Genomic DNA, 26,857 nt, shown 5'->3' with positions numbered 1-26,857 from the left:
GTGAATAGCAAATGTGGTGAAGAAAGCTGATGTGGTGAAGAAAGCCCGGCTACAAAAGATATGGCGTCTGGGGTCTTAAAGGCTTGAAGGTAAACAAGCGACCCTCTAGCTCAGAAGCAACAAAGCCCACAATGAAGAAGCACACCAGCCTGTGTGATCACGAAGTGTCTAAGGGATCAGGTATAAGGCATCATCAGAACAAAAAAGTCTTACCATAGTGAATATGGGGGGAGTACAGAGAGAAGACCCAAAGCCCATTTGTTGGCCACTGGAGATCCCCTTGCAGAGGGGTCTAGGGGAGGAGACGAGCCAGTCAAGGTGCGATGTAGCACCGATGAAAAATACAACTTTCCTCTAGTTCCTAAATGCTTCCCCCCGCCCCCTCCCATAATGATCCGAATTCTACTTTGCAAGTCTGGCTAGACCAGAGGATATAAACTGGTGCAGATAGGAACTGGAAATACAGGGAATCCAGGGTGGATGATCCCTTCAGGGCCAGTGGTGTGAGTGGCGATACGGGGAGGGTAGAGAGAGAGTGGGTTGGAAAGAGGGAACCGATTACAAGGATCTACATGTGACCTCCTCCCTGGGGGACAAACAATAGAAAAGTGGGTGAAGGGAAACATTGGGAAGGACAAGATATGACAAAATAATAATTTATAAATTATCAAGGGCTCATGAGGAAGGGGGACAGCAGGGGGGGAGGGGAAAACATGAGGAGCTGAAACCAGGGGCTTAAGTGGAGAGCAAATGCTTTGATACTGAAAATGATGAGGGCAATGAATGTACAGATGTGCTTTACACGATTGATGTATGTTTATGCATGGATTGTGATCAGAGTTGTATGAGCCCCTAATAAAATGATTTTTAAAAAAGAAAAGACACTTGAATAAATAAGAAAAGTAGTAAATAAAGGTTTCCAATCTAGAATTCTATAACTTCCTATTTTGTTGAGGGTAGTAGGACTGTTCCTACTAACCCCTCTTTCCTAGTCTAGAGCAAAAAGCACACAACTTCCAAGGAAAATGATCATCTACACAACCCCACAGAGAATCTAATTCTAAGATCTAAATAGCTAACGACCTGCATGGAAGAAACACCTTGTACAGCAATAGACGCATGACCTCGATGAGAATTCCACGTGAGAGTGCTGGAGACATAAAGCAGGGTAGACATTCAGAGGTTTGAAAAACAAGGCACTAGCTTTTCTTTCTAAATCATCATACTATAAAACAACACAACTAAAACAGTTAAGTGTAACACATCTGTAGGAAGCAATATTTTGTTATGAAAGATCATCTTTTAATGATTACAAGGGAAGTCAAATTTTAGTTCCATAATTTAGGTTTAATTCTATCTTTGAAACATGATTTATGGTATACAAGTACATTGATATAAGTTTAACCCTTACAATATATTTTTGACAAAAATTTACTTGAAAGTCCTCAGATATGAAAGTCTATTACCATAAGAAATCATAGGTATTTTTATTTCTTGACTTCAATGGGAAACATTCTGTTGTGATTTGAAGTGTTAAATTACATTTCTTTGGAACAATCATATCATAGTATTTGTCTTTGTAGATATCAAACTGTGATCGTTTTGAGAATATATTTTCTTTCCCAGGGTCCTTATAAACCTAAGTTACACAGACACAAGTATACAGCAGGAAAGACCTGCGCTAACTGGTTATTACAGAATTGCTACAGAGTGGGGACAGGACCCTGTTATGAAGCTAGAAAGTCCATTTTTTACTTGAATGAGGTCAGCTACACAAAATAAAAGTATTACAGGAAAAGCAGGACAATGGACTGTGTAAGTCTCAAAATTGGAAACAAGACTTTTCATTACAATCCTGGTTTGGCCAGAAGGCATTTCAAATGAATTTGAAAAATTGGATTGTTGTTTACAACCCAAATAGTTTTGTTTATTTTTCCAGTGGCATTAAGATGTGGTTGTTAGCTGTCACTGAGTCAGCCCATGACAATCCCACATACAGCAAACCATCACACCATCTTATTCTGTTTCGTTGCCATGATTAGTTGGGAATCAGATACATTTTATCAATAGCGTTTTTTCATGGGCTAATTCCAGATGTGGATCACCGAGTTGTTTTCCCTAGTTCATCTCAGATTTGAAGCTACACTGAAACCCATTCAGCATCAAAGCCATGTGCAAGTTTCCCCTGAGAGAAAGGGAGCTACAAGGGCTACATGGGTCAAAAGCAAACCCAGGTTTCCCACTTGAAGAGAGGACGTTCTACCACAAACCCCCATCATTTTCACGTGACAGTCTGTCTGCCTAAATCATGGCGATGTCAGAGGGTACTTGGACTCCCTCCACCACGTAGGGGATGGCTGACTGTTTATCACTGGGCTACGTTATGTTACCATGTCCAGTTCAAGTTGTCATGATGAACGGTGGACCAACCTGAGATGTTTTGAGGACTGTGTATGTCCTAGGGATTCTTTCCACTTCTTTTCTGCTGGCTACTGTGAAAACATAATTTATCACATCTGGCCTCTATTACATTAAGGATTTCCCACCTGCTCCAAATTTGAGTGATTTTTATCAGGAATGAATGTTGGATTTTTTCAAATGCCTTTTCTGATCTATAAATATGATCATGTAGTTCTTTCCATTGTTTTTCATGTGGTGAATTATATTGTTTTTCTAATGTTGAACTATCTTTGCATGCCTGGTAATAATCCTACTTAATCATGACAGATTACTGTTTTTTGATATTCTGTTGAATTCTATTGGGTATGATATTGCTGATAAGTGTTGCATCCATGTTCATTAGGGATATTATCTGAAACAAAAAGAAAATACTACAAGAGAGGTTATAACACGATGATGTGGCAGATGTTTGTGGCACACATATCAAGCACATATCTAGCATCTACAAGACAGAAAAACAATGATGATAACTCCTGAATGTCAATCCAATTCCAGTCGAAAGCTATGCAAGACTTGAACAAACAAGTTACAAGGTTTAAAATCCAAACAACTAATAAACATCAAAAGCAGGCTCAAATGCTTTGTTAATCAAATAAGTACTTGTTCAATTGATAATCAGATACCCATCAGATTGATGAATGAAATGTCTGCTAATACCTTATAAGTGTTTAATAGGTCAAGCAATAATAGCATTTAGCTTATCTCAATTTGTATGTACTGGAAACATTATGGCATCACTTAATAAAATTGAATAAATGCAGGCCCATTGTAGATCTGTCACTTAGAGAAACTTTTACACACCCGTGCAACATACGTGTTCAAGAATGTACACAAAGTATTGTTCATAATAGTAAAATGATCCAAACTTCCAACAAAAGTAAAACACATCAAATAGTAGTAGTCTACTTTATTACGCTTTCTGCACTTTTGAGTATGCTATATCCCACACTTTTGAAAGTTTTAAAAAGGAGAAACTATAGAAAGAAGACCATAATATGGAAGAAGGGAGAGGTAACAATGATAGACAACTTGATTCTGTGGCAAACAATGCACATAATCACTATTATGTAGAAAATTACTATTTTAAATGCATGATCTACATATTTTGAAAAGTAAGTGGTTAAACTAATTTTTGTCTTACACAATACAAAGTAAGAAAAAGAATAAAATTCATCAAGAAAGTACTATATATGTACGCCTATTATTTAGAAATGCGATGATAATTGCCAGAAGAAATGAGCCCTGGGTGGTGTAAATACTTAAGTGTTGGCCTACTAGTTGAAAGGTTGGTTTTTCAAAGTCACCCAAAGTTCCCTTGAAGGATAGATCAATGACTTGACATCAGCCCCTGAAAAGTTGTTGCCTTAAGCATCCTATGGAGTACAGTTCTAGTAGCAACATAGGGGTTTGGTATGAAATAGGCAAAAATTAGCTTGATGTATCTGGGGGGGCAGCCAAAAATTAATGGGAATGTTGTGTTAGTCTGGGTAGACTAAGAAACAAATCCAGGGAGACACATATGTTTAAGAGAGAACTTTATATCAAAGAGCAATTGTATATTAAGAAAACAACCCAGCCTGGTCCAGTTGAAGTCCATAAGCCTGATATTAACCCATATGTCCGATACCAGTCAATAAATTCCTCTTCAGACTCACACAACACATGCAATGACGCTTAATGCACAAAGATGGCAGGCCAGTGGGTGGAGAGTCTTGTGTATCCAGCGGCAGTGGAAGCCTCTCAGCACTGGTGTGCATCTCCATGTGCCTCCTTCAGCTCCAGGGCTCTGGCTCTATCAGCGTGGCTCCATGGAATGTCTCACAGAGAGAGTGTGTGTGCCAGGCCTCCAGTGAGCTAGTTATCTCCTTAGCACCTCCAAACGAGGTCATCAAGTTGCAACCCGATTGACAGGCTAAACTCCACCCCTTCACTCTTAATAGTCTCAAGTTGACCACAGATTATGTAACTACCACAAATGTGTAAGAGAAATGATGGATGGGATGAAAAATGCCCACTGGTTTAACAGCTTTTTGGCATGTGGTTTTGTTGAAATCAATCAGCTATCTGTAGATGGTTCCACGGTGGGATCCCACTTTCCATGCAGGAGAGCCATGTTTGATTCCAGCCACCGCATCCCATGTGCGGCCACCACCCCCTGTCAGTGGAGGCTTGTGTCTTGCTATGAAACTAAACAGGTTCCATCAGGGCTTCCCAGCGAAGACACACTAGACATGGCAATGCCTGAATATATCAGTCAGTGAAAGTCCCATGTATCTCAATAGTATGGTCTGCAACTGACTCGGGATGGGACAAGTTGAAGCTATCCATCTAAATTCGGAAAATCCAGACAAGCTACAGCAAGGTCCATTTTAGTATCTGGGCTTCTAGGAATAACTAGAAGCTACTGTGGGCTTAAATCCCAGCTCTACCGTTTTCTGGTTGTTTGACCTTGAAAAATTCACATGCACTCTTTTAAGCTTTAGTTTCTTTAACTATCAAACCTCCTGTACTGTTTCATAGAAGGATAAAATTAACTATTGTATGTAAGATTCTCACTAGTGTATGTAGCACATAGTAGGTCCTTATGTGCTAGCCTGATAACCATTGATTGCTATCTTAAATGAAGTATTCTCACTATGTGCTTTTGTGCTACCCAAAGTTCCTATTAAAAAGTGAGAATAGAGTTTACATGCAATCTGTTTCACTCTCCTTGTGAAAGTGAGATTGAGTGTAATCTAGTATTTTTTGTATTGTAGTTATTTATAGCAAGGAGAAAAATGGAAGTTTTAGGAGCAGATACAATGTAGTTTTTGTACATCATAGAAAAGAGAATGTAGCTCAGAGGCTGAATTTGAGTCAGCAGCATAAACCCTTTCACACTGTTTTAGACACATGGCTTGAGTTATCCAGAACACGAAAGCAGTTTGAAAGCAGAAACAGAGATGATGTGAAAATAAAATAAGGTCAAATCAAATGAGTGAAATATAATTTTATGATTACAATGCTTCAAAAACTCATGGTAGAAACACTATGGAGTCATTCACTGATGATTTAGAAACAAACAGCCATTGGGTCTAGTCTGACTCATAGTGATCCTATAGGACAGAATTCCTAAAATGATATGTAACCCTTTAGGGGAGTAGAAAGCCTTATCTTTCTCCTGACTCATGGTTTTAGCTGTTGACCTTGTGGGTTGCAGTCCAATGACTAATGACTGCAACCAGGGCTCATGGAGTGATGATTAGGCAAATAAAAAACAAACAAAAGACTTCAGAAAGGGAGATTAATTTGTCAGGCACTCTTCTGGCTTCCTAGTGATATCTTTTTCAAGTTATGTTTTTATTAAAAGCCTTCTATTCTTCTAAGCCACATGTAAGCATCACTGTGGTGGTAACACTACAGAAAGGTGAGTCAAGCCAGGCCAACCACACTAATTGCCTTAGTGGCAGGCTTTTGGTGTTTGGTACAAAAATAATTATTGCTTTGCTTGCTTATATAATTATGTTTTACATATTGTAATTTCAAAGTTTATTTAGTAAAACTGTACATGAAATTCGCTTTCCAAGAAAAACAGAATGAGTCAGAACAGCAAAAGCCTCAGAAGATTTCTCTGGGCCCCTGAGGTGGCAACAGGGTAATCCAAAGTGGAATGGCTTTGCCTTTCATTAAAGTGCTTCTCACTGTGGCGTCCTGTAAATATGACTAACTTTCTGGATGTCAGTCTATTCTCAGTGCTTGCATCTGGGTGTGTGCAGGCTGTGTGCTCCTTTTGGAGGAAGAGTGGAAGACAAGAATAATACCATAAGGAAAAAAACCCAGAAGGATCTATTTAACAGCCTGGAAATCAGGTTTCTTGAAACTATGGTGCTCAAAACATTTGGTTGAGTCTCATAGCATTAGAATTCAGTTCATCTTTATGATTTTAAAGAAAAAATTAAATAGTAAATGAAGTTTGATGTTGGGACAGATTAATGACCCATCTTGGTCACTTATGCTAAACTATGTAAATATTACCACTTGTCTTCACTGCTAAGATAAGGCAAAGTGCAAACTGTGGAACAGACCATCCATTGAACATGACAAGTTCAATTGATGAGAATTAAAACAATTTCATAAGACCCCAAATCTGACCTTGCGTATATCCTACCTGGTTTAGAGACCATCTTAAGAACGGACTTGGCACACAGAACACTATTAACTTGACTCGCTGTGGGATAATATCAATACCACCATATATGAAGAAAGCAAACGGTCATTTAAAAAGAAAAGAAAGAAAGAAAAGACAAACGTGGATGTGAAAAGAGTGAAATTTGCTCTCGGAAGGTGTGTTAGGCAGGGTTCTCTAGAGAGACAAACCAGATTGCTAGTAATTATATATAAATATATTTATAAAGATAGATATATAATACAAGAAATGAACCGTTAAATTATATACAGATAGATGATATAAGAAATTAACAGTTAAATTATAAAGCAACAGTTTATAAATTATAAATTAACAGTTAAATTATAAAGGTTTGAGAGCCGCCAGTTGCCAGTCCCCTTCTGTAGAGAGAGCTGGGCTATATATACCAAGGCAGCAAACAGCAAGGCAGCTCACCAGCTGTCACCAACTGTCGGTCCCCAGCTCCAGAGATGAACATTCCAATCCTGTGGAATTGGAGGGACCTCACCTTACAGCAACACAGTCCACAGGCTAGGCATCCCACAGGTACTGTACTCCTTTAAATTGAGGCACAGAACAAGTAAGGTGAGGCTCACCGAGCCATTTATCCCTCTGCCCTTCAGTTAATCCTACTTGTGTTTATCAGCCAGGCTGCACAATAAACTATCACAGATGGAGAGAAGATAGGGAATGGAAGAATGTATTAAGTAAAAGATATGAAAAGAAAATGTCAAAGATCAACTTGAGAAGATAAGAGTACTACCGTAAAATATGTAAAGATCCGGAGTTAGAAAATCACAGGGGAAGAACATGCTCTTCAGCATTGCTCAAGAGGAAGGAGCTGAAGCCAAAACATCAAATCCCCAATTTCAATAATAAAGGACTCTGGAAAAACAATGACTGATGATGGAAGCATCAAACTAACAAAATGAAGCAGAAGAAAGAAAAGCAAGAAAGAGAAGGAAGATAAAGTCATTATTCCCAAGGAACTGGTCACCTTTCAAAGATTTCAGGAGTCAGAGTAGGATAAAGAAACAACGTTACTGAAGGAAGAAGTTCAAGTTGCACCAGTGGCACTGGTGAAAATCAAGCCGAGGGATTGGCAGAAAGCCAAATGACATGTTGGGACAAACTGACGCAGTTCTGGAGGTGCTCATTTGTCAGTGCCAAGACATTTGGAAAACTACTATGTGACCAACCAACTGGAAGAGATCCGTTTTTGTGCTCATTCAAAAGAAAGGCGATCCAACAGAATGAGGAATGATTGGACAATATTATTAATAGCATATACGGGTAAAAATTTGCTTCAGATAACTCAACCGTGGTTGCAATAGTACATAGACAGGTTTCCAAAAACTCAAGCTGGATTGAGAAGAGGATGTGGAACAGAGCTGTCCTGGCTGATGTAAGATGAACCTTGGCTGAAAGGATAGAATCTCAAAGAATTGTTGACCTGTGTGTGAATCATTACAAACCATGGGTATCTTTGCAAAGAGTAGGAATTACAGAAAACTTAATTCTGTTCCTTAGGAACCTTTACAGGACCAAGAGACAGTCCTTTGAAAAGAACAGGGGAATAATGTGTGATTTTGAATCAGGGCAGATGTGCATCAGAGTTATATCCTTGCACCACCCTTACTCAACCTATGTGCTGAGTAGGTCATCCAAAAAGCTGACCTTGGGCAGAATTGGAGGAAGACCAATTAACAGCCTGAGATACTCGGATGACACAACTTTGCCTTCTGAAAATGAAGAGGGCTTGAAGTACTGACTGAAGAAGATCACACCCTGCACTACAGCCTCCAGAAAGAATCACAACTCAACATAAAGGAAACAAACGTCCTCACAATCGGACCAATAAATAAAATCATAATAAATTACGAAATGATTGAAATTTCCAAGGACTTCATTCTACTGGGATCTGCCACCAACGTCCATGAAAACAGTAGCCAAGAAATCAAATGACGTAATGGATTGGCCAAATCTGCTACAAAACGATGTTTTTAAAGCATTTAAGAGAAAACTTTCCACTTTGAGGACTAAGGTATAATGGACCCAAGGAGCCAAGGTCATTTTAATCACGCAATATGCATGTGAAAGTAGAACAATGAGTGAGAGATACCAGAGAACAACTGGTGTCTTTGAATTGTGTTGTTGGCGAAGAACAGTGACTATCACATGGATTGCCAGAAGAGTGACTAAGAATGTCCTGGAAGCACAGCCAGAAAGCACCTTAGGCATGTGGATGCTCACGAACTTCATACATGTCTTCAGGAGGGGCCAGTCCCTGGACAAGGACATCGTCCCTGGTAAAGTAGCATGCCAGTAGGGAGTCCTCAGTAAGATGTGTTGGTGCAGAGGCTGCAACAATGGGCTCTGGGCTAGAGAGAATTGTGAGAATAGAGTGGGCCTGGGCAGCACTTCCTTCTGTAGTACAGAGGATTATGCTGAGTCAAAGCCAACTCATGGAACCTAACAAACAACATTCACAGAAAACTGGTCCCGGTGGTGTGGTGGGTTAAGCATTGGGCTGCTTACTACAAGGTAGACAGTTCAAAGCCACCATTTTCTATAAGGGATAACAATTAAGTTTCCACCATGGTTTACCGCCTTAGAAACCTTGTGAGGCAGATCTACCATCCTACAGGCTCACTATGAGTTGTAATCTACCCATGAGTAGTTGCTTCCATGAGTCAAAAGTGACCAAGTGACACCTAACAAGAATGCTTTTTTCAAGATACATTGACTATATTACCTTCAAAGATTTTGGTGAGTAGAATCTTTTTAAAAAATGATAATGTGAGAGAGATTCCATTATTGCAATTTGAGGCAGGCAGTATTTGTTGGTTAACCATTCACCAGCTGTTGAATTTTTTTACTACTGACTTCAGGCAGATGTTCGCATTCCCTTGGCACAGTAGGTCCCACCTGAAATCTAAATTGTCAGGGCCACAATCAGATTCCCAAGAGACAAGCTAGGAACCAAACCAGCCAAAGCAGCATCATTACCACCATCACGATGAGGGTTTCTGGTTTAAATACTCATTTGTGCCTCTGCTTGCCTAGACTACACAGTCTGCACTCAAAACCCAGCAAGAGTCTTCCTGATTTCCTGCCCCAGTTGACTCAACTTGGCCAAGGTCAGCTTTATATTGAATCCTGTGTGGAAAGAGATACTCTGAGACTCCTGTGTACCATTGCAGTAGACAGGGAGGGTCAAAAGAATTCAAGGAGTCAGAGTGAGTGACAGTATGAAGATGGTTCCATCTCCTCACAAAGGCTCAGCACCCCGTTACTGCAACCCAGTGGTGTCCTCTAGCATGTACTTCTGCCTCTTTCTGCTAACAGAGTTTACAGGTGACTCATGCCCTTTCTCTCCTGTACCAGCCTGGTCTTAAAAATTCATTTTGAGATTGCAGAGACAACATTTTGATTCCATACATAAGAATGAAATTTCTTAATATAGCTCTACCCATGTCTCTACCTCCCACCAAAGGATTGGGTGGGACGTTGCACATAGCATATGTTTAATATTAATTGTCAGTTTTCATTGCCACCCTCCTGGCTATAAGGAGGAGCCATTTTTGAAGACACACAGAAGGTCATGTTCCAGATCTCTGTCTGAAGTAGAGGAGGTGAGACTGATGCACCAGAAGCTGTGGAAGGAAGATTCAGAGGGCCAACCCTGAGATGACGGTTTGCCTTCCCTTCATCGGCCTGAGACTGGCACTTTGAATCAGAATGATTGGCAGGCTCCCAAGTACATGAAAGGCCAAGGGACCACGTGGCTGAGGACAAGAGGGAGACTTGGTTGCTGGCTAAGGAAAGAGCCATGTTGCTATGGACCAGTGACTATGTCCTACTCTTTACTGATTCTGACTCACAGTCACCTATTAATTTCCTAATTAACCCCAGTAATTGTGAGTATTGTCTGTGAGCCCTATGTGGCCACTGCAATGAATTGTGGAACCAGGCATACAAGTAGAGTGTCGTGAGACGAGTGAAGGGTGTCAGAAGAGGGAAAGACAGATGGATGGGGCACGGTATTAGGTCTACCTGTGGCCTCGCAGTCATAGGAAAGCCAGAGGAGTCCGGACACTATGGCCTCCCTTGCTCTTTATTGCAACTGGTCCTCCCCACACCAGCACAGTGGTGGTTTTTGAAATATTTAAATTTCTGATTTATTCTTAGTTCCTTTACCTAAAAAGCCTGGGCAGCAATAGGCCATCTACCTCACTGCGTCGTTGTGAGAAATAAACAAGGTAATATAGCTAAAGGACTTACCATTTAGCACCATGACTGAAAGGAAGTAAGCACTGCGTTCATCTCAGTGCTGCCTCTGCTTTCCAATGACCACACCGAGAGCTTCCTGGTCCGGAACTGCGCACATGTGAGGCCAAGGCAGCTAGAGCGAGTCCTTGCCTATCAAGAGTCCTAGGGCAGGAGTCGGCAATGACTTCTACAAAAGTCAAGATTGTGCAACTTTTGAGCTGTGGGGGTAGCTTTTGCCAGCTACCCTTTGTGGGGCACCCTTCGCTACACCTGATGAACAAGCAGGTGAAGGGGTGTGATGAAGCAAATCACTGCCCCTTTTCTCACCAAGGCAGTTTCAGTTTCCTTAGAATGTCTTCCTCATAAGCCCCTGTAATCATCCTATGTCCGTGAAGAAAATGCCTCAAGATATCCAGTTTGGGACTTGCGCACCCCCCACAACACAACAAAACAACAAACACAGTCACCTAACCTTCTGAGCAACCTCGCTGCCTTGAAATTCACTGGCCCAGCAGGTGCCTTCGGAAGCCACTGTTTTGATTGGACTTTTCTACGGGACCTTAATAAGAGACTAAGATAAGTTTATTACACAGAGGCATGTTTAAATATATCTCTGTGCTTGCTTACTTGCTGTTTGTTTGAATAAACCCCTCCATGCATGGACCAGAACCCAATCTCAGTATGCTTTGATCTAGTCTCAGAAATGGCCATGCTTCGATCAAACTTGACTTACAAAAGTGGCAGCGGCGGGCTACATTGAGTCCACGGGCTTCCCTCTGCCTGCTCCTGGTCTGTAGGGAAGACACCACAGATGAAAGGCTGGAACAGTGACGGCTACCACAGGCAGGTGTGAGACTTAATGAGGCTGCAACGGGAAAGAGACCTCCCCTAAGTGCTGCCATTCGTTAGTCCTGGCCTTGGTTATTAGTGGTTCCTGAAAGGTGGCAGAAAGCAGAAATTTAACAGGAATAAAACGAATGGATAGAGTAGCTGAGCGTTCCAATTTCCCGAGCGTCCTCTGCCCTTCCATTGTGGGAGACATAGCTGAGGTGAAAAAGGGTGCTTTATTGTCATGTCCTGTCAGGTCATCCACCTGGCAACCTCTGTGTTTCAGAGAGGTGGAAGACAAATGTTATAAACGATTCTATCTATTTGCCACAATTCCCCAAATTCAGCCAGCTAGTGCATCAGAGAACAAGGTCTCAAGAACTCACTTTAATAGAACATTTTGACACACATCCGACCTGAGTTTTGGCACTAGAAGGATCTAAATTAGGAATCAAAACACATGGAAGAAGAATGCCAGACATTGTGAAAACATTTTTGAAGATCCTTACATTCAAAAGCTTGTTTTTTCTTTCTTTCCTGAGTAGCTCAGAGTAAGATCGAGACCACAATCCACAGTGGGTCGGAACAATTGCTCAGTGCTTGGGGCTTTGGATGATTATATTCCCAAACTTCTTTTGTCCCAGCAGCTGTCAGAATCCGCGAAGTGCCAGCGTACAAGACGCTTGCATAACGCTGTGTACATACAAGCCAGAGGCCTGCACCTCCAGCCCTCCAGCACTATACACCCAGAGCCCAGGAACAGCCACCAAGGCTGCCTCAGGTTTCATGGAAAATAGACACCATATGCATTTTTATTTTCTGTTTCCTGTCTTCCCAGAAACAACTGCAGCCCTCCCTCAGAAGGACAGAGCCAACGCATCCTGACCAGAGATTTTGCGGCCTCAGTATGAAACTAAACACGGCGTTTCTTGTTTCCCTCTGTCTCTGCTCAGAGGCCTGGGCAACGCGCTGCTCTGGAATGCCCTTCGTTTAAGTGGAGGTAAGAGAAATGACACAGAGTTAAGCCATAATCAGTGTCATTTTAGTTCCCTGCTAACTATCTGCTAAAGGCTGTAATAATAGAGACGCTGAAATGACTGCCCAAGCGAACCCATGCGATACTCTGAACTCCCTGCCCATGAGAGTCCAGCACCGCTGAGAAATGGAATCTTAAACCGGATGTAAAGCTTCCGCTCTGTAGAATTCTCAAAGGGTTGAATGGAGCTTTGATGGCCATTTGAATTTTCTGCTCAGTCAAGAGACACCCTAACGTTTTCAAGTTCTCGCGCTCACCAACAGAGCTTCAAAAGAGTCGCAGCTAAGTGCTATGGATTTCTGACCAGCCTCTGAAAGCTTAAGTGTTACATGAGGGAAAAAATAAACCTTTTCATGGTTTCCCCCCCTTTTTTCATGTTCCAAGACCCCTCAAAAAGAGGTCAGCAAGACTTGGGGGAAAAAGGTAAGGATTTAAATAAGCCATTCTCTGCGTCTAAAATGGTACCTCCTCTTTTGTCTTCTGTTGCTAACTGACTCCAGACCCATCATCTCTCTAGGCAAATAAAAATGTGAGGATCATTCCTAAGGCTGGTGAACAGGTTGGTGCTAAGCCATGCGCTGTGCTCTCTGCTTTTATAAAGGTTAAAGTTATTTTGACGATGTCCCAAAGAGAGCAGAGGAGGTGAAATCCAGGCTGGAAGAACACTTTAGGGAAGAAAACAAACCCAAAAACCGATCAATCCTATGCAATTCTTTCCTATCCAACCATTTCCCTGCCTTTCTAGTTAGATTGCTTGAGCACACGATTTCTTAGTCTCTACTTATTTCAGCTTTGCTTCTGCTGATCGATTCTAACAGATGATGACATCCTTCTTGCTAACGGGAGGAAATAAAAACATTTAAATTAAGAACCGGAGATGTAGCAACTTGGTTGCTAGAAAATCCTCTACTAACTAATGATGTCAATAATTACTCATTGGATCAAAGTCTAGAAAGCTGCCGGGAGTGGGCATTTTGCCTATGCAAATAGTGCAGAGCATCTTGACAGGTGTTTAATTCCTTATGTTAAAACAATCCTTTATCCACACACCTGTAACACCAACACTGAGCATTGAATACCAGTTCCCAGTTTGCTGCAGCCGTGTTGAGGTGCACCTGCACAGAAGGGCACCAGGATTTGCTCCAACAGCTGGGAGACCTCCGGCGTGACCAAGTCTAGGCGCTGCCTCCCACCACCCTCCACCTGAAGATGATTGCCAGCCCACAAAAGCCAAGGAAAGAATACAGTGCCTTAAGCAGGAAACTTTTGTTTTGTTGTATTTTCTTATCCACGGAAGACAGGGATTGGGAAAATTCAATAAACAAGCAGAACAAAACAGAAAAAGAGGAAAACAAATCCTCACCTGACACCCATAGTCTTATTTTCTTGTGGAAGGAGAGCTAGGAATAAATGAGAAAGAATATTCTAACTGAAAAAATAAGACTGCAGCAATTCTGAGAGCTGGGTTGGAAGAGAGGGCGCATCTGGGACAAAGGATGGGAGAGAATACAAGTGGGTGGTGTACGAATTCAAATACATCGTGGCTGGGGCTGAGACGTAGAAGGATTTGGCAAGAGGTGAAGTACCATAGGGAATAGATAGACTGTCAACTCTTTGTTAACGGTTTCCATGATGGTAAGCGGAAATATTAAGCAGGGAGGTGACAGGATTATGCCTACCGCTTAGACAGCTCTACCGGCTGCGGTTTGGAGACAGGATTTAACAAAGGCATTTGGTTGGCAGGAAGAATGCTGCAGTCACGTCTTTCCTGACTCTCACAATCTCGGTGACAAAGGTGTGGATCGTGTAGTAACCCAGAAAAGCAACAGGCGCTCAATGCCATCAAGGCAGGGTTTGTTCAGCCTATGGTCTGAAGCTTCTTAAATATTTAAAGTAAGGATCTACAGCCACTCATAGTGCAGAAGAGGAATTCGTTATCAGACCCTAGAGAGCTTTAGGGAATTGAGGAAAAGGAGAGGGGAGCAGGGGAGAGAAAGAATGATCCTGACTTAATGGGATAGAGCCAAAGGCCTGGGTAAGGGAAAACCTGGAGGATGAGTTCCACAGTAGAAGGGACACAAATCCCCATCTGAAGCAGATGGATGAGAAGTGAAAGATGGTCCTAAGAGAAGTGTCAGGAAATGCTGACCCCCGTTCAATGGATCCTCGTGGGTTCACGCGTGTCTAACATCATGACTCTGCATGGTATCTGCTTCCCTTTTCCAATGGCTCATGCTGAAATGAAAGTTACATACAACTCTAAGAGAGGCACAGTGCGTCCAAGTCAGTGTGGGAGGAGAAGAAGGAAAGACATGGATATATTTCCAATTAAATCTGGTGGAACTTTGTGATTAACTGCATGTGTGAAGTGTGAACGCCCACCCATATGTCTTACTCATGCTATGAGTTGAATATTAGTGCCACCCAGTAGGAAAGGCACACCGGAGGAGGGGCGAGTTTGTGGGGGATGAGGATTTGATTAGCTTGCCTTTCACTGAAGTGCACCTGTGAGACAAAATGAGGACACCTGAGGGACACTTGGATGATATGAACTGGTGTGGTCCCGAGGACCATATAAATGTAAGAACAGCGAGAGGGATGGAGCTACAGAGTGGACATGGAGGTGAGAATTGCCGGGCCTTAGAGGTCACAGTGCCTTTGCTTGCTCAGAGCTTAGAGGGAAGGAGAAACAGAGATGAGAGTGAGAAGAGGGCAGAGGGGGAGTGAAAGGAAGAGAGCAGAGAGGAGAGCGTGGGAGGGAGGTAAGGAGAGCGAGGGAGAGAAGTCTAGGACAGAACCTAGAGGAAAACCAGCAACTGAGGCTTCGTGGAAAAGGAAAAGCATGCTGCAACACAACGAAAGGGCCCCGGAGAATTATTAGGGATTCCAAGTCCTCATGCTCTCCCAGACGTCTAGGATTCCAAGTCCTCATGTTATCCCAGACGCCCAGGATTCCAAGTCCTCATGCTATCCCAGACGTCTAGGATTCCAAGTCCCATGCTATCCCAGACGCCTAGGATTCCAAGTCCTCATGCTCTCCCAGACGCCCAGGATTCCAAGTCCCATGCTATCCCAGACGCCTAGGATTCCAAGTCCTCATGCTCTCCCAGACCACTAGGATTCCAAGTCCTCATGCTCGCCTAGACGCCAAGGAGGAGGCCATTTCAAGAGAGATAAACTAATCAACATTATGAAAATGCAACTGAGAGTGCAAATAAAGAACTAAGGAGTGACTTACTTATTGACTGTGTCAACCAATAGGCTGTCACCGATCCTGGCCGAGAGCTTGAAGTTGCAGTGCTGTTGCAATAGGTTAAGGGCTGAGGCCTTAATAGCTCTCTGTATGAGCTACAGCTGAGTGTAGAAACCAAGAAATCTTCATAACGGCACCAGCAGGGAGCGTCATGATAACTACAGTAAAGACTGAAGTTGTCAAGGACTCTCTCTTGCTCGGATCTACATTCAGTGCTCATGGAATCAGCAGTCAAGAGATCAAAGGACACATGGCAGTGGGTAGATGTGCTGCACAAGACTTCTTTAAAGTTCTGAAAAGCCAGGGTGTTACTTTGAGGTCTAAGGTGGGCCTGATCCAAGCCTGGGTATTTTCAAACATTCTCTATGTATATAAAAGCTGAACAGTGAATATGGTAAACCAAACAGAAATCAATTCATTTTAGTTATGGCCAAGGAGATTAAAATATGATGGAGTTCCAAAAGAACAAACAAATCTGTCATTGATGAAATACAGCCAGAATGCCCCTTAGAATCATGGATGGTGAGATCTTGTCTCACATGCTTTGGTCATGTTATCAGGAAGACTAGTCCCTGGAAATAGATATTAGGCTTGGTAAAGAAGAGGGCAATGGAAAGAGAGGAAGACCTTTGACAAGATGGACTGACACAGGTCTGCAAGAGTAGACTCAAACCTGGAAACAATTGTGAGGCTGGCTCAGAGCCAAGCGGTGTTTTATCCCATTGTGCACAAGGTTGTTAAGAGTGGAAACTGATTGTGCACCACCTAACAGGAAAAAGGGCTGAGGGAGCTCAGAAACCCTGGTGCCATACAGTGCTGTGAGCTGGGTTGCTGAACCACAAGGATGGCAGTTTGATCCCACCAGCCTCTCCATGGGAGAAAGATGAGGCTTTCTGATCTCATAAAGCTTTACAGCCTCAGGAACTCAGAGGGGCAGTTCCCCCCTGTCCTCTAGGGTTGCTATGAGTCAGAATTGATTCGATGGCAGTGAGTTTAGTTTTGGTCTCCGGGTCCTTTTTGGATTATTAGGAACCCTCATAGTTAGTGGGCTCAGTGTTGGGCTGCAGCCCAAAGGTCAGCAGTTTGGATCCACCAGCCGTTGTGAGGCTGGAGGACAAGACTGTCTGTCTCTGTTAAGGTTTACAGCCTCTGAAACCTGAGGATGCAGTTCTATTCTGTGCAGTAGTGTGTCTATGAGTCTGGATCCACTCAGTGACAGTTGGTTGGGTCTGGGGAGTGATTGCAGGCTTAGCATTTTCAGAACACTCACTCTGCCTGATTCACAGATGCTAGGGTAATGGTACATCATGCATCGATTCCAGCTACTTTATGTGTATTATATAACTTGTGTAGATTTTTTTTAAAAGTCTGCAAAGATCAATTACCTGATAAATATCTGGTTGCTCATATCTCTGGACAATTTTTTTTTCTAATAACCACTGTGTTAGTCTGAGTGAACTAGTGAAACCAATCTAGGACACTCAGATGTGTATAATAAAGAACTTTATATACAAGAGGAATTGTACATTAAGAACACATCCCAGTCCAGTCCATATTAAGTCCCTGAGTACAATAGTAGCCCATATATCCAATACCAATCTATAAATTCCTCTTCAGACTCATGAACACATGCAATTATGCCAAATGCAGGGAGATCACAGGCCAGTGGGTGGAAAGTCTTGTGGATCAAGTGGCGGTAGAAGAATCTCAGTCCTGATGTGGGTCTCCACGTGGCTCCTCCAGCTCTCTGAGTTCTGGATGCATCAGCGTAGCTCCACCAGGCTCGTTGTCTGTAATGTCTCACAGGGAGTGAGAACATTTATCTGCTCCCAGTGAACTATTTATCTTCTTAGGGCCTCCAAATGAGGTCATCAAGCTGCGACCTGATTGACAGGCTAAACTCCACCCCTTCACTCTTAAGTGTCAAACTGACAACAGGTTAAGTAACTACCACAACCACATTTTCTGTATTGACTCAAGGCTCTAGAAACAGAGAGGCACTTCGGCCGCTGAGGGGTTAAGCACTCAGCTGGTAAGTGTGAGGTCAGCAGTTCAGACCTACCCAGCTCTCTGCTGGAGAAAGGTACGGCAGGCTGTGTCCATGAAGATTACAGCCTTGGAAACCTTTTCTGGGAGTTCTACTTTGCTCTGTAGGTTCACTATTAGTCAGGACCCACTTGATGGAGGTGGTGTTTATAGAAATAGAGGAGGAGGAGGAGGAGGAGGAGAAGGAGGAGGAGTTGAGAAGCTTACTTCCTGTTCCCTTTAAAACAATGCTTTACTTGCCTCTCCTCTCCTCTGCATTGGTGAGCGGGAGCTATGTGAAGGGCCTAAAGCCTGTGAACAGTCCTCCCAGTACAGATTCTGGGTTCACTGGCATACACTAGCCAGGATCTGTTTTCTGGTTTTAGTTTCAAATAGAACCGTAGCATTGCATCCAGTCTTGTTTCCAGGTATGAGAAAGAGCGAGGGCCTGTCACTTCCTAAGCACAATGATGTATGTTTTGCTCGGTGGCCACCCTTTGGGAAAACATACAAAGAAATAAGTAAGCACCCATTAACTTGAGCAGGCTTGTGGAACAATCTGTTTTAAAAGGGCACCTCTTTAATTGTCTGCGCGAGGATGGAAGACAATTTACCTGGCCATTTACATCCCTACCATCTTCGGCTGCCCCTGCTGTTGTAATGGGCGGCCTGACACTCTCACTAAGAGGAGGGCGCAAAAGCAGACATTTACATGCAAATATTCTGCACTGGATCCGGTAAAGGTCTAGGTTTTTTCCATCTCTGTGGGTTTTCACTCCGCGTTACCAGCTTGCATGTCTGCCTCCACAAGGCCCAGGTCCGTGGTGATAAATGGGAGATCTACTCAACCGCCCAGATGTTTTGTTTGCAGTCTGCTCCTCAGGCAGCATCTGGGCCACCGGCAGAAACCTGCCTTCTCCATCTTCTTGCTGATGGCTAGGCAGGTGTACCACCTGTGTGTTTTGGATGAAGCTAATGAGCTGCGTTCTCATTTCCCGGGACAAGTGCGGATGATACTGCCATTAGGCAAATTGGAGCACAGTCTGAACAGTCCAAAGGGAAAAGTCAAGGTTTCCAGGATCATCTTCTCTACTTCTGTCTGGCATGCCTTCTCCCACCCTTCATCATGCTATTGCTCACAGACCTGTGAAGTCCATGTGTGTAGAGTTTTTCATAACCCATGTGTGAGAGATAAGGGAGGGGACTGCAGCTGCTGACACAGTATCTGGGGGCGGGGAAAATGAAGTGTTAGCCTCAACTCCCAAAGCTAGCCCATGGCAGAACCCAGGCAAAACCAGAGTGATCCCTTGTGCCAGCACGAGACAACCAAGAACGTCAGGAAGGGAAGAGTGGGGAAAATATGTCTGATGAATATTTCATGCTTTTTGGTAAACGAAAAGGAAGAAAGCTCAGATGACAGACCAACAAAACTTAAATTTCCATTGATATTATTTATCAGCCAAATATCGGAAACTATACTCAAGATAGCAAAATTGTTAAATACATTGTATAAATATCACGAAAAGTGGGAAAGCAAAGCTAGTTTTTAATTATATGAATTAAATATATCACGTAGCTGATAGAACAAGGTGAAAGCGTGTGTTTGGAAGAACTTCAGATATTTAGGGGATAGAAATAACCAACAAAAAGAGGGAAAGAAAATGTACTAAATTATTAACAGTGCTCACCGCTGAGAGATGGTATTATGTGTCGCCGTTAGCTTTTTAAAACATATTTTGCATACATATTTTACATGTTCTGTATGTGCATAAATTTTACATATTTTCATTCTGTATCTTTTACATTTAGCAATGGAGTACATAATGTGTTCCACCACCTATATTTGCATCTCTCTATTCAAGGCCCTTGGATGGTATAAATCATTTGATCTTAGCTGCGTGTGTTTGACCGTGTAGACAAGAGAAACAATTCATAGACATTCATATGTGTAAAAGAAAGAGCTTAATGTAAAAGAGCAATTGTACATTGAAAAGGTATCCCAGCCCAGTCCAGATCAATTCCTTAAGTCTGATATTAGCCCATATGTCCAAAAACACTCTATAAATTCCTCCTCAGACTCACATTAACACATGCGATGACACCAAATGCAGGAAGATCACAGGCAGTGGGTGGGAAGTCTTGTGGACCCAGTGGCAGTGGAAGCATCTCAGTGCTGGTGAGGGTCTCCATGTGAATCCTCCATCTCCAGGGCTCTGGCTCCATCAGCATAGCTCCATGTGGCTTGTCAACAGGAATGTCTCCTAGGGAAACAAGCAGAGAGTGTATCTGGCCTCCAGCGAACTACTTATCTCCATTGCCTCCAAATGAGGTCATCAAGCTGAGACCTGATTGACAGGCTAGACTCCACCCCTTCGCAAGTTGACAGGAGATTATGTAACTGCCACACTGCTTATCAAAAATGAGTGGCATTTCAAACCTACCCAACAAATTCAGGAGGAAAGACCTACTGATGTGCTTCATAAAGGATATAGCCAAGAAACTCCTAGGGAGCCATTTCACTCTGTCAGAACCAGAACCGTGGTCACAGGTTTGGTTTACCCATTTTCTCTGCCCTTTAAGACTGGTTCTGGTTCTCCCAGGTACTTGGAAGGGGCTGACAGCACGGAGTTCAGCATCTATTTGGGAATCACTGTCATGGCCTGAAAAAGAGATGCCTCTCTCCAGCATACCTGACACCCAGTGACTCATTTGTAAGAATAAGTGAAAGTCCAGTGTCTTCCATTCCTGCTGTTCAGTCCATCTCAACTCTTGATGATTCTGGGTATACAGTGTAGAACTGCTGAGTCGGATGTTCAAGGCTTGAACTTGCCCAGTCTGTCTCCCAAAACACGTCTGAATAATCTTAAATGCTAATCTGTAGGCTAATACTAGAGTGTTGAGTCACTGTTGACTCTTTATCACATTTTGCTTATTCTATATTGTCGGCAATCAACAATAGAGTACCTTTGTGTTCCACCACCTACATTTGCATCTCTCTCTCTTTTTTTATCCTAGGAACACTCTAAAGGGACATCTCCACTCCAGAATACCTGTGAGCTCTCCTGACAGTAACATCATCTCCATCTGCACTATCCTCCTTCCTTGATTGCACATTCAACGGTGTTGAACTAAGACCGCGTTTTGAAGAAGCTTTCTGCCTACGGACCTCCTTCTCAGATTCTTTGTTATTCTGGGGAAACCAATCTGTAAAAGTTACTGCAAGAATGACTCAGGAAAGCAGTCTCTATAATGGGGTTCTATAGCTAAATCACACCCTGATCAGCTTGCAATGTAAACCACATCTCTGCTGGCAGGGGCAACTAGGGTTCCCTCTGCATTAATGGAGTGATAAAATTTTTAGTGAGAAAGGGTAGCAGTAAAAGGAAATGCAACAGAAGTTATACTATGTCCAGCTTTAAGAGATAGAGAAAAAAATTATTAGACAGACTACAGAAGTAAATGGGTTTTGCTAAGGGAAATTTGTTGTGTTGGGAGGTAAGCCTGATCATCTGCTTTGTGTAGGAAGAGAGCATCCTGGTGTTAGCATATTAACCAATCCATTGACACTAGAAGAGTGATCTTCCTGGTGGTATTAGTGCCAATAGATAAAATTATAAGATCATAAACAAAAGTCTGGGAAGAGATTTATGATCAACATATAATCAGTAGCCTTAAGTATGAAGGTCATACTTGAATACATGTCAACCCTCCACAAAGAGCTCACAACTCAAATGAGGCATTAAACCATCATAATATAGAATGATGTGACCTCTGTCAAAGACCTCCTAGTGCTGAAACGATGGGAACATTCACAGAAAAGTCATAGTGCAGGGATGAAAGCTGTGTATGAACCCAGCAGCATGGACTCCCACTCCCTAAGATAATCTAGTGATTTTCACGGTCAAAGATCCAGCATGTGAGCAAGAGATTCTATTCATTTGACACCATCTCTCAAGAAGCTTTGTTGACAAGGTGATCAGATTAGGCACTTCTATTATGGAAAGAGGATGCCTTAGTGGTGTAGTGGTTATGAATCAGGCTGTTATCCTCTTGGTTGGCAGTTCAAACCACCAGCACACCTGATGGAGAAAAACTAGCCATTCTACTCCAGTAAACAGTTATAGTCTTGGAAACCCACAGGGATCGCATGAGTCAGCGTTGACTCAATGGCAGTGAGTTTGGTTTTGGTTCTTGTGGAAGGGGCAGCAATTCAGCTTGGAATCAGCATCCATTTTGAGTGTGGACTTACTTTCATACCCAGAACCTAACCTAATCTAGGGTTTGCACAGTACTTGATTACACCGTTTAGTGGCCACATGAACTTGCAGTCCACAGACCCCACCACTAACAGTGTGCTTGGAAGGTACTGGTTTGATGTTTTTGTTACTGTTATTGTTGTGGTGGTTGATAGGTGCCAGCAGGTCTGTTCTAACCCATATTGACTCTTTTCACAGCAGAACCAAATACTGCCTGGTCCTACAACATCCTAAAATTCTTCTTAAGCTTGAGTCCAGGCTTGCAACTACAGTGTCAATCCATCTCTTTGTGGGCCTTCCTCTGTGTTCCTGTCCCTCTACTTTACCAATGTGATGTTCTTCTGCAGGGACTGGCTTTCCTGACAACATTTCCAAACTATATAAGACATAGTCTTGTGGCCTTTGTCTCTAAGGAGCTCTCTGGACATACTTTTTCCAAGATGGATCAGTTTGTCCTTTTATCAGTCCATAGTAATTCCAATATTCTTCTCCAGCACCACAATTCAAGTGCATTGATTCTTGTTTGGTCTTCCTTATTCAATGTTCAACTTTCAAATGCACATGAAGTAATCGAAAATATCCTGGCTTAGATCAGGTGCACCCTAGTCCTGAAAGTAACATCCTGGCTTTTAAATATTCTTAAGAAATCTTGTATAGCAGCTTTACCGAATACATGCATCTTTTTATTTCTTGAATGCTGCTTCCATGAGCATTAATTGTGGATCCATGCAAGACAAAATCCTTGACAACTTCAACCTTTTCTCCATTTATCATTATGTTATCTATTGGTCTATTTATGAGGATTTTGGTCTCCATGATATTGAGTTGTAATCCGTTCTGAAGGATGCAATTCTTGATCTTCATCATCAAGTACTTTAAAAACTCCTCACTTTCAGCAAGCAATGTATGTCAGCTACATATTGCAGGTTGCTAGCCTTCCTCCAATCTTGATACCATGTTTGTCTTCATATAATCCAGCTCCTGTGATTATTTTCTCAGCATACAAATAAAAAAAGTACAGTGTGCTGGTACAAGAAAGGTATGCATCACCGTTGTATCCTCTCACTATATTTATTCAACTTGAACCTTTTCTCCATTTATCATGATGTTACCTACTGGTCCAGTTCTGAGGATCTTCCCTACCTTGAGTTGTAATCTATGCTGGAGGCTGAAGTCCTTGAGATTCATCAGCAACTGTTTCAGGGACACATGGACTTCCCCAGCTAGGATACACCGACGTTACATTGACTACATTAGTAGGAAGAGTTCATGTAGAAGTTCACCATCAGCAGCTGAAGGTAAGCAAGGGGCTGATTGTGGAACAGACTATTAATTGCTCAGATGTAAGTTCAGGATAATGCAGAAGGAAATTAAAATAAGTTCACAAGGGCAAAATTAAGACCTTGAGTTTATACCACCTGAATTTTGAGAATATTTCAATGACCAAAGTGCTGAATTGAACACCAATAACAGAAGACCTGATGAGCTGTGGAAGGACATCATGAACACCGCTCATGAAGGAAGCAATTGTCATTAAAAATACAGGTAAGAAAAGATCAAAGTGGATGTCAAAGAGACTGAAACTTGCTATATAATCCATGAAATAGCTAAGGTATATATATGGAAGGAATGGTGAAGTCAAGGAGTTGAATATAAAATTTCAAAGTGCAGCTCAAGAAGACAGAGTAAAATATTATAAAGAAATGCTCAAAGACCTAGAATTAGAGACCAACAGAAAGAACACACTCAGCATATCTTAAACTGAATGAACTTTAAAAACATTCAAGCCTTCAAGCCTCGAGTTGCAATAGACCATTCTATAGAGGGCATCATGTTTGGTAAAGTGGAAGGGCAGCTAAAACAAGCAAGACCCTCAAGGAGATGGATCGACTCTGCAGCTGCAACAATGGGCACAAGCATTATTGGGAGGGCACAGGACTGGGCAGCATTTTGTTCTGCTGTGTCTGAATTTGCTCTGGGTTGGAACAGATTCAATGAGACCTAACAACACAATAACATACTATTCCCACTATATCTTATTCCTAAAGGTCATTTCATGGCAAATGCGGGAGTTACATAATCTTCTGTCAACTTGAGGAAGGGGTGAAGTCTAGTCTGTCAATCAGGTCATAGCCAATGACGTCTATGTGCTGGCATGGCCTTCTCCTGAGGATTCTGAGAACTCTTGTCTTCATTCCGGGAGGTGGGACACAAACTCTATTTGTGTTTCATCATTCTCTTGACAAGCCACATGGAGCTATACTGCTGGAGCCAGAGTACTGGAAACAGAGGAACCACGTGGAGACCCATGGCAGCACTGAGATACTTCCACCGCCACTGGATCTACAAGTCTTTCCACCCACTTGCCTGTGATCTTGTATTCAACGTCATTGCATGTGTTGCATGAGTCTGCAGATGAATTTATGGACTGGGATTGGACATATGGGCAATTATTGGATTCATGGACTTGATATGGACTGGGCTGGGATATTTTCTTAATACACAATTACTCTTTGATATAAAGCTCTGTCTTATACATATCTGAGTGTCTCTGGATTTGTTTCTGTAGTCAACCCAGACTAACACAGAAAAATATTGAGGAGAAAGGGAAAGCAAGGTGGATTGGTTTACAATGAATCAATGTCTCTGGGTCTAATACAAAGAGCCCAGAGGATGACTTCAAAATTTGAGGTCAGTTATTGTACCAAGAGATGAAGATAGTGTCTGAAATAAACATGCAGTAGACTTAGAGAAGACATGCTGTGTAGGGCTCTATTGGACACTAGCATTTTGACTTGACGCTAAGCCAAGGTAAGTGGGAGTAGGGAAGGAACATGGTAGGAATGAACTCACTCACGGAACAGGTGGGGAGTGAATACCTAAGCTGAGTAATGAACAATAAGCATAAGACATATTTTCAAAGCCTGCCTTACTTTTCTTCAAGACAACTTGCATGTGTAGATTTTCAAGATTGATTCGAGCCTTTAATAAATTTTAAAGAAATTAATTTCACACTCAACTAAAACTCCAACAGTAAGTGTGCTATTGTTTTATTGTAGCAAATTGATGCTTATTTTTCTTGGAATGCGGTTGTTTCCAAAATTTAATTTCACTTGTAGTGCAAAATACGATCAGCAAGCAGTGACCATTTCGAGAGCAAGCCAAGTGGAAGGTTTTCCCATCTTCCTTGCCATGTGGACAGTAGGCAGATGCACCATGGCCAGTGTGCTGTGCACACGGAAGGTGCTCAACAGAAGATGCATGCTCACGGTCAGCTCTGAAACTCACCAGCCACTGCCCTTGTAGGTTGCAACATTTTCATTTGTGAACAGAAAGGAGTTGGACTGGACGATCACTAAGATACCTCTCACTAAGACACCATGAGTGTGTGGTATAAAATTACCTCCAAAAAAACTGTGATCAAAAAGTTTAACAAGTAACCGAGATGGGGGATATATATAACACTTTATGATCTCCTTGGAGGGGGTGGTGCGGCAAAGAGATGACTGAAAATAAAATGAAACAGCACAATGTATAGGCAGTGGAATATTTTAGCGAATGTTGAGGGAGACTGCAACCAAAGGCACAGGACACAAGCGTGGGGAAGAAGAACAGCACGTGTATCTACTGAGTTCACCCCACAAAGACACAGGTAGTACTCAGAATGCCATGATTTGTATAAAGACCGAACAGTTGTCTCCAATAAAGACTAGCCCTGTCTCCAATACCTAGTGCTGAAGCTCCCAGATCCTCTTTAGACTCCTCCTGCTGGTCAGGGCGCCACCAATCTGAGAACTGGTCCTGCATCTGCTGCTCCCCATACTGTTTCCGAGCAGGGGTGATCCCCACTAGGTAGAAGTGCAAGGACTCGCGCCTGCGTGCGACCTTGAGGTCAGAGACGAGGTGGGGGTCACCTGTGTCTTTGGAGGCGCTGCGCATTGCAGGGACCCCAGTTCTCCAGCACCTGGGGAGCTAGCTGCTCTCCACGGGGCCCTCTGCCATCCGCCCTCTGCCCACTAGCTCTGGGCCATCTGCTTGGCCCTAAAGCGGGCCCTGTTCAGGGAGATGTATTCGGCGCCGTCGTTGGCGTCCAGGCGGTACCTGCGGAGTGGGTGCCGGCCGGCCCGCGCCATAGCCAGGTGCTCTCAGGAGTATATGCGGGGCCCCGCCTCGCTCTGGGTGCGCAGAATCTCCCGGTAAATCCAGGCGCCGCCCTCGGTGACTGACTGGGAGATGCTCAGACCTGCGCTCCCGCCCCAGGCTCCGCCCAAGGCGCCTCAGGCTCGGTCTATATCACCCGAGGCTCCGCCCCACGGCGTCCGACGCCCCACCCATATCGCCCCAGGCCCCGCTCATATCGATCTAGGCGCCGCCCACTGCGCCAAAGGATCCGTCAAGGTGCCCGAGGCTCCGCCCCCTGCATCAGAGGCTCCGCCCAAGGGCCCGAGGCTCTACCCTCGGGTTCGGGCCTCGTCCAGGAACTTTAGGAACTGAGGATCCCCCGCTACGAAGAGGGGTTTCCTGTAGTCCGCCGGGACTCGGCGATGATGGAATATCTCGGA

At 43.1% G+C, this 26,857-nt stretch overlaps 2 long non-coding RNA genes across 5 annotated transcripts in view; one reads left to right on the top strand and one right to left on the bottom strand.

Moving 5' to 3' along the window:
* Positions 1–26,541, bottom strand: part of LOC142430699 (uncharacterized) — a 247,381-nt gene extending 220,840 nt beyond the window's left edge. For all 4 annotated transcript variants that reach the window (XR_012780652.1, XR_012780651.1, XR_012780654.1 and 1 more), the window contains exons 1-2: positions 26,397–26,541; positions 20,122–20,300 (exon numbers count right to left, since the gene is read on the bottom strand). This is a non-coding gene — a long non-coding RNA (uncharacterized LOC142430699). The remainder of the gene's footprint in view (positions 1–20,121; positions 20,301–26,396) is intronic.
* Positions 12,310–24,785, top strand: LOC142430701 (uncharacterized). The gene is made up of 3 exons (XR_012780655.1): positions 12,310–12,725; positions 21,055–23,840; positions 24,344–24,785. It is a non-coding gene; the product is annotated as an uncharacterized LOC142430701 (long non-coding RNA).
* Positions 26,542–26,857: the final 316 nt, after the last annotated feature.

Source organism: Tenrec ecaudatus, chromosome 17 (assembly GCF_050624435.1).
Source record: "Tenrec ecaudatus isolate mTenEca1 chromosome 17, mTenEca1.hap1, whole genome shotgun sequence".
Classification (NCBI taxonomy): domain Eukaryota; kingdom Metazoa; phylum Chordata; class Mammalia; order Afrosoricida; family Tenrecidae; genus Tenrec; species Tenrec ecaudatus.
The sequence above is the reverse complement of the archived record's forward strand: the minus strand, read 5'-3'. Positions and strand labels throughout refer to the sequence as shown.